The sequence below is a fragment of the Cupressus sempervirens genome, chromosome 7 (assembly GCF_028749045.1).
Source record: "Cupressus sempervirens isolate cs-2001-9-10 chromosome 7, ASM2874904v1, whole genome shotgun sequence".
Lineage (NCBI taxonomy): Eukaryota > Viridiplantae > Streptophyta > Pinopsida > Cupressales > Cupressaceae > Cupressus > Cupressus sempervirens.
In genome coordinates this window covers 268,178,587-268,187,544 of record NC_143124.1, presented here as the reverse complement: position 1 = coordinate 268,187,544, position 8,958 = coordinate 268,178,587, and the positions used below count along the sequence as shown (strand labels likewise).

The 8,958-nt window shown below is 32.3% G+C and overlaps 1 pseudogene; it reads left to right on the top strand.

The window, feature by feature from the left end:
• The first annotated feature begins 7,189 nt into the window (after positions 1-7,189).
• On the top strand, positions 7,190-7,748 carry LOC149546466 (arabinogalactan O-methyltransferase 1-like; annotated as a pseudogene).
• Positions 7,749-8,958: the final 1,210 nt, after the last annotated feature.

Sequence of the window (8,958 nt, the reverse complement as noted above, 5' to 3'; positions counted from 1 at the left end):
CATATTGGATTTCCATGTTAAATTTGGTGTCTCATGTGTTCATGTTATTTATTTTATGCATACATGATAATCACTGTGAATGTTTAAAGATAAATACTAAGTTAACATACACTACATTTACCAAGTTACAACAAATTTCTATATGTTTACTGAGTGACAATAGTAACTAGTTTTATCAGACATCTAAGGGATCTGTTGATTTGTTTTTGTGGTAACTGATTCAACCCCTCTCTTAGTTACTCCATCTATATTTCTAATAATAAAAATTTTCCAAGGACTCCACAAGAAAATAGAGTGGTTGATCACATGAATAGGACTATAATGGAGCATGCAAGAAGCATGATGTTCCATGTAGGGTTGCCCTTGAACATATGGGCAAAGGTTGTCAATATTGTTGTATATTTGATTAATAGATGTCCCTCTACTCCTTTGGGTTGTGGTATTCTAGAGGAATCATGGACATGTAAGAAGGTGAGTTATTCTTTTCTCAAAACCATTGGTTGTGAAGAATTTTCTTATATAGAATCTAATAATATAATGATGCTGGAAACTAAATCAAAGAAATGTGTATTTTCTAGATATGGCATTAATAAATTTTGTTATAGGTTTTGAGATTTTGAAAATCATAAAAGTGTAAGTAGTAGGGATGTCATATTCAATGAGAAAGTGTTGTACAAAAATCTATTGCAGCAATATAAGAAGAAAGAAGATGATTATGTAGTGTTGGATTACACTCAAAAAGATGATGCTCCAAAAATTTCTCATGATGTGCAATAACTGTAACAACAAATACCACACACACTAGTGAATGTTAGACACTCAACAAGGCTAAGTAGACATCCAAAAATATTTTCTCCTTATTTGTATTCTATTTTCATTTTAAATTCTACTGATCCTGAATGTTATGATGAAGCTATGCAGGTGGATACTAAGATTCAGTAGTACTATGCAATGAAAGACAAAATTGAATCTTTGCTAAAAAATAAGACTTGAGATTTATGCAAGTTCTCTATAGGTAAAAGAGCTTTATGGAATAAATGGGTTTATAGGTTGAAAGAAGAGTATGGATTTAAGAAAAAATTTAAAGCCAAGTTAGTTGTAAAAGGATTTGTATAGAAAAGTGTGTTGATTTTGATGAGATATTCTCTCTTGTTGTTAAAATGACTTTTATTCACACTATTTTAAGTATTGTGGTTACTCAAGATTTTCATTTGGAGTAGCTTGATGTTAAAACAACCTTCCTTCATAGTGATTTGGATGAAGAGATCTATATGGCATAGCCATAGGGATTTGAGGTCAAAGGTAAGGAGAACTTAGTGTGCAGATTGAAGAAAAGTTTATGTGGCTTGAAGCAAGCACCTTGGCCATGGTATCTGAAATTAGACAATTTTATGCATGAGCATTGATATAGTAGGTATCATTTAGATCTTGTGTTTATTTTAAGAGGTTGGATTATACTAGCTACATTATTTTATGTATATATGTTGATGATATGCTTGTAGCTAGGTCTAAGATGGATCACATTAAGGGACTAAAATGCTAGTTAGCACATGCATTTTCTATGAAGAATTTGGGGGTAGCGAAACAAATCCTTGGTATGAAGATTTGCAAAGATAGGAAAAATAGGAAATTGACATCATCTCAAGCTAATTGGATAAAAGTACAAAGTTGTGTCACCTTTTAGGATGACTCATTAGAATGACTGAATTTGAGTATTTCTATCCAAAATTCAATTTTGTTCAAACATATGATCTAGATAAATTCATTCTACCTATGTTATATATGATCTCACACTTTTCCAATTGGAAATGTCTATTAAATGCATCTTTTATACTAGTATGCATCTAATTACTAAAGAAATAAAATTATTTTTTAAAAAATCATGCTTCAATAACTCTTACTATTTTTTTAATGCTAAAACACCATTTTATAGAGCTCAAAGTCAATAATATTCTCATATACAGTTTATAGTGTTTTAATTAGATATAGTATATTATAATTGAAAAAATCAACAATCACTTATTTTAACACTCAAAAAAATGTCTCTTTTGAGAAAGAAAAAAAATATTAAATCATATCAAAAAAATTTAAAACTTATATGACGTTCTAGAGGAGAGAGTCCTCTTTTAGAATGTATAAATTTTCTTCTAGTTAGAATAGATTTGTTTCAAAAAATGTGTTGGGAGACGAAAACTATCAATTTTAGGTGAGTTGAAATTTGAATCATCATAAAAGAGAAAATATATGTTGAAAGTCAATATTTATTTTTGGTTTTTCTAGCTATATACGTCATCTATAACATAGTCTAAGTTTAAATGGAAATAAGTTTATTTCCATATAATTTTATTGTGAGAACTAAAAATCTAATTTTTATTGTTTTTCAACAACTAAAAATTAGGAAAATATATCAATTCTTATTACAAATAATTATTAAAAATTATAAACTTAAATTTCATCTATTTCAACAGATTTCATTAGTTTACTTCATTTTCAAATTCTAAATAATAATACTAGTTTTATGTCATTCAAGGTGAATAGTTATACTAAATTCTTAGCCTTTTCCTTTACAAATGGTCAACATAGGTTTGTGCTTTTATCAGATTATATTGCGATGGTGTTTTAACATTTTTCTATGGAGAATGCTAATGATGTCAACTCACCTTTACTTGGTCATTTGAAGTTGACTAAGGAGATGTATCCCAAGACATAGGAAGAGGAGGATAAGATGTCCAAGGTACCTTATGCTTCAGTTATAGGAAGCTTGATGTATGTTATCGTACGTACAAGGCCAGAAATTGCACATGTAGTGGGAGATGTTAGCATGTATGTGAGTCATCCAGGGCTTGAGCATTGGAATGCAGTTAAATGGATTCTTAGATATTTGAGAGGAACATCCAATAATTGTTTACACTTTGGAGGCTCTACTACTAATTTATAGGGCTATGTTGACTCGGATTTGGCTAGGGATATTGATACTAGGTAGAGTATTAAAGGTTATGAATTTACTTTTGGTGGGGCAATAGTAAGCTGGATTTCTAGGTTATAGAAGGTTAATGCTTTATTCACTATAGAGGTAGAGTATGTTGTTGCTATAGAGGTAACCAAGGAGATGATATGAACTCAGTTCTTCTTAGAAGAACTAAATCACCCTTAGAGGGATAATTATTTGTTTATAGATAGTTAGAGTGTTATTCATCTTGCAAAGAATTTAGCTATACATTCAAAGACAAAACACATTCAGTTTCAGTACCATTTCATTTGGTTAGTTTTGGATGATGGACAGTTAAAGTTGTTCAAGATATGTATAGATGACAATCCAATAGATATGTTTACAAAGGTAGTAACAAAGGAGAAGCTAAACTCTTCTTCAGCTTTGGTTGGTCTTCTAGACTAAATAAGAATAATATAATAGTAGAGTCCAGAGTGGTTTGATCTAGTGGGAGCCCCACATGGTAGTGATATTTCTACAAGATCAGTCTCTAAGTGGGAGATTTTTTTTTGTGTGGAGCCTAATCAATCCTCAAGTGGGATATTGTTAGATTGTGGTAACTAATCAAGGAATTACTATACATACTTGATAATTCGTCAGCTAGGTTTGGGGCTAGGCCAAGCCCTGAGTGAGGGTTTGGTGGCAAAGGCCACTAGAAATTTTTTTTTGGGGCTTTTTTATCGGCATTTTATCGCTGACATGTTGTAACTAATTTGAACCCTAAAGTGGAAAAAATACTTGTATAAAATGGCTTAGGGTTAGGGATTATTTCATTGTGGGTGATGCAAAAATTGCTTCTTATAGTGGTATTGAGCTATAAGCAATTACAAATTCTGATTAGGTTATCATCATTGGATCATAATAATATTGGACTTGTTGTTTGGTGGACATAGCTCAAGGATTGGGTGAACCACATTAAATCTTGGTGTCTTGTTTTCTCTTCTGTGTGATCTATTATTTTTTGTTATTAGTTATACTTGCATGTAATTTTTATTTCTGTTTAAGGTTTAAGCCTAACAAATACTACTAAACTACCCCTTCTTAATCCTTCGAAAGAAACTCTTCTCAAATTACCTAATCCTCTTGTGAGAATTGCTTCCTAATTAGGTAATCATCATTTAAAGAGCATCCTCCTAAGGCCTCTTTTAGGATCTCTAATTAATTACTTGGTAGAGATCTCACCTCTACCAAGTCTCTCATCTCTAACATATGCATATGTTTCACCACTACAATATATATTGTCTCTAAGAGATTATACAAAAATCTCTCTTAGTTCCCATATGAAAACTCAAAATTCATATAGAATTCTCTCTAAGCCCTAAGTTCTCTTCATGAGAAATTTGACATTCTAGTGAATGCCCTCTACCAAGTTTTCACTTGGTCTTTATGAGAAACTGTCAAGTTCTCATCTTATACATAGCATTACCAATATTTGATTGGTAACCTCTCTATTATATACTTGACGTTTTGAAATCCAAATATTGAATACATTTGGTGATCTCTAAATCATAGCTATATCTCTAGATTTCTTATTGATTACCACTATTATTATCGCTTTACAAAAACTGGCATAATCTTTTGTTGCTTTCAGTTATTTCCTTTAATACGGGCTTTTATTGAGCTATATGATTTGATAGTCTTGTTGTAGGTTTGGACATTTCTCTTCCCCATCTAGGTAGGTGGTGAATATAGCTATATATAATAATATCACAAATGTCTAGATTAATCCTAGTTACACTTATATGGAGTTGTCATTACTTCACTTTAACCAGGTCACTTGTGTCATCTCTAATCTCTTGAATTTCCTTGCTCTTGTAATCCATGAAGGTAGAGTATGATGGTTTGATGTCCACACTGAGGAAGAAGGGTCCAATCAAGTCGATGGTCACTTCTTATGAACTCCCCACTCGACATCATGTTCTATTCTTTATCTTCCTATTGATTGACATGTTGTGTCCTGGTGGGTAGGCTCTTTATTCTGACATAATATATTCATCCAATGGTATTCTAAGTAGCCGAGTACCTTAAGAAACTCTTCCTCCCAAACATATATCCTTTTCTATTCAATGCCTTCCTTCTTACATGTATTGGTGATAGCAATTCTAATCGCATGTGGCTTCCTTATGTGTTTGCTTGATGATACTAGTGGCAATGAAGTTTTGATGATTTGACAATGTTAGCTACATGTTAATTTCCTCCCTGGTATTAACGTGGCTTCAGCGGTGATACTATTGTTATATATGCAATTATTTGTTTGTTGCCTTGATTCTCCTTATACAAGATGAATGCCTTTGATATCTGGTTGTCTACCTTATATATGTTTTAATCCATATCTTCCTCTCCCCCTTCAAGAGATGATATTGATACCATCTTATACCTAAGTGAAGAGTTGTTTGGAGTGGGTTACATCCCTTTGACAAGATATCATTAAAGACATCATTTGTAAGTTGTAATTGATGTTATACAAATGATTACTTAGAGAGTGGTTTTTTTAATCAATTAATTTTTTTAATCAAACTCTCATTCTTATAAGTTCATAACTCATATTATTATTTCTTCTCTATTATCCAAAATAAAATCTAATATTCATATGCATATTTCATATTACAAATGTAAAGCAATTTTATTTAAATAATATAATATAACTATTTAAGTTAACCTATAATTAAATATAGTCTTGTCTTAATTTCTAATAAATGTTGACTCTTATTATTTCTATAGGTTCACAAAGTGTTTACACACACACACACACACACACACACACACACACACACACACACACATTCTAACTATTCATTATTAGGGGGATATTGCAACACCCCTATGAAATAAATTGACACTCCTAATAAATAAAATTCAGCTCATACTTCCCCAAAACTAATAATTCTTACATCTTAGAAAATGACACTTTTAAATAATGAAATATGTAAAGATCATTCATTTTTTTAATAATATTTAAAGGCCTAATATTTGAATTAGGCTAGAGGTCATTCTAGCTAGTGAAATTGGTAGCTCAAGGCAATAATCCCTTCATTTAAAGTATACAATTGTACCGATGTCCATGATAACATTATTGGTTATTAAATGTCTATCATGGAAATATGCACATGGATGAAAAACATAGCAACATTTTTGAGACAATGTCTTTAGGTAGGGTTCATAATGTGCAACTGCATATCTCTCTATTCGTGCATGGGCATTTTATTGTTTAGACCCTCTGGAACAGGCAAGACAATGCTTTGGAAGGCCCTTGCTATAGAAGTAGGTGCTAACTTCATTAAAATTTCAATGTCAACCATTACATCTAAGATAGATAGCTATGGTGTCTCCTATTCTATTTGACAATAAATTAGGTTAACTAGGAACATAAGAGTGGTTTCTTTATATGTAAGGGCTTTATTTAGTTTGGCTACCATAATTTCTCCTAATTCTATATTCATTGATGAGGTTAGTTGCTCTAGAAGTCAAATGAGAATCTACCACTGACTATGCAATTTTAAAGCTACTACACCTACCCCTCAACATTTGGTATGAACTATGCTACACTACAACTCTTATTTATAATGTGCCATGGAAAGCTATCGCACAAAAAGAAGGTATATTGTTATCAAAATAGAACATAATTGATCCAAAAGAGAAAAGAAATATAAATACCTTTGAAATGTCAAAATTTCCTTCAATCATATCCTCTTTACAATCATTAATTATTGTTTATCTTTGTCATCAATGGCAGCAAGAAGATCTTTGAGTAGATGGAGAATAACTAGGTTGAATACATTCCCAAATTTGAATCAATATTCGCAAGAAATTAGTAAATCATAAAGAATGTAATTTCATTCCCAAGTTGAAATAGATCAAACCCATGTACATTAAAAATCAGACCAATGAGTTGATAAAGAGGAGATGACAACACATATAGTGAAGAAGGGAAAAAAGTATATCTCATGAAGAAAACAAATCAATAGGATTTGGAGATTATACCACACATCTACTCTGACCTAGCAATCACATGTCAAGCTACACAAGAACACAGATTAAGGAAAAAATTAAATTCAAATGCACTCTAAATGGAAATCTAGATCCACTATGAATGGAAATTCAGATCCACTCCATGCTAAGAAAAGTTTATGATTCTAATTTCTACCCACTTCCATCCAAAAAATTGGGGAAAATCAGAGAAGGTGAAAATATGTCTGTTCAATGAATGCAAACAATATTTTTCTTCCTAAAATTTCATTCCTTTTAAGGAGTCTAGTTGCAGGAATTTTCCTAATGCTCACCTTTATTTCAATATTGTTATTTTTCAAGGAAGGCAATAAGGGGACTCGAATCCCTTATTCAATCAAACTATATTTCAAGAGAAGGTTTTAGTCTACCTTAGGTTTCTAGTAACCTATTGAACGATGGCACCAATATAGTTATACTACAGTAGAATAGGGATAAGATCTAGCTGTCGATTAACATTTTATCAAAGTGAAGCCCTTGTAATTTCCTAGTTTTTAGCCTCATCCATGACAATAGTCTATAGTATGCACTCATTTAGGGTAAAAATACTTTTCATTGAGGGAAATTTGACTTGGATCAAAGAAGATTTGATTAGGGAATCCTTAGCTTAAGGGTAAGGCTGTTCATATTGATTAGCCTATGAAAGCTTTCCTATCTGATTAAGCTTCTGGCTTATTATGGATCTAAGGCTAAGTCTAGATGTAACCCTACTAAAGGATTGAAGGGTTCCAAATGTAATCTTTGTATAAAATAAATCACAACCTATTAAAATTTCACTGAGCACAAAGCAATGCCGAGTGACAACCTTGCTTAGCACAAGAGGGTGTCAAGTGATAGGAAGATGGTGTTGACACAAGCAGTCAAGTTACTTGGCACTAAGGGTAACTTTGCACAATGTTTGTTGAGTTAGCTTGGAAGTCAAGATGTCGAGTGAGTTTGGTCATCATTGCAAGGTGATGCTCAATAAAAGAGGATGCTGAGTGAGCTAACAACAAAGGGAGAACTCGGTGAAAGACTAAGCCGAGTTGGCTTCAAAATAGACTTGCAGCCTAGATGTTTCCACCATTAAAATTTAGAGAGCTGAAGGATGAAGCTTTCAAATATGAGCTTTTCAAATGCAAAATTTCTATGCAATGATAAATAGAAGAAGGGAACAACAAATATTTGCATGCCTACTTGCTTGCTTTCTTTCTATTCAAATAAGATAAAACTAATAGTAAATATGGGAGCATTCAGTTCCAACCAAAAAGTCCTAAAATCTTCAAACTAATAAAACTTAAAACTTAAAACTTACAATACTAATGGCTGCATACAACAATGCCTAGAGCAATCACTGCCTCACAGGAAAAATCAATACAAACTCATAGAGAACAAGGAGATCAAGATCATGCTATTGCAAACACTATCTTCTTCCTAAACCTTCCTTCTTTTCTCTAACCTTTCACTTGATCTATTGATTTTCTTTCTTCTCTGCTCTGTTCTTTTCTCTACTTTGCTCTTTATTCAACTGATTGAATGAAACAGATTCATTCCTTTTTGTCTTCCTTCAAAAATGTTTTCCCTCACATTTCAAATTCAAAATTACCTACCCACATTCAATGTTTCTGACTATTGTTTAGGTCGCATTTGGCTCAAGGGCCAACCACTGACACATGAGATATTTCAACACCCCCCCTTTTTCATGAGCCAGACAAAACAAGGGCCACTCCTAATCCAAATCAACTACACCAAGACTCTTTCTTAAGTGTACAAAAGTTCCAATGTGTAAAGGCTTAGTAAATATGTCTACTAGCTACTACTTAGACTTACAAAATTCCATTTTGGTGTCCCCATTCTCCACCAACTCTCCGATGAAGTGATATCTAATCTCTATATGTTTTCTTCTCCCATAGAAGACTAGATTCTTAGACAATGCAATCGAGGAGATGTTGTCACAATAAATTGTCATTCCATCCTCTTTCCTT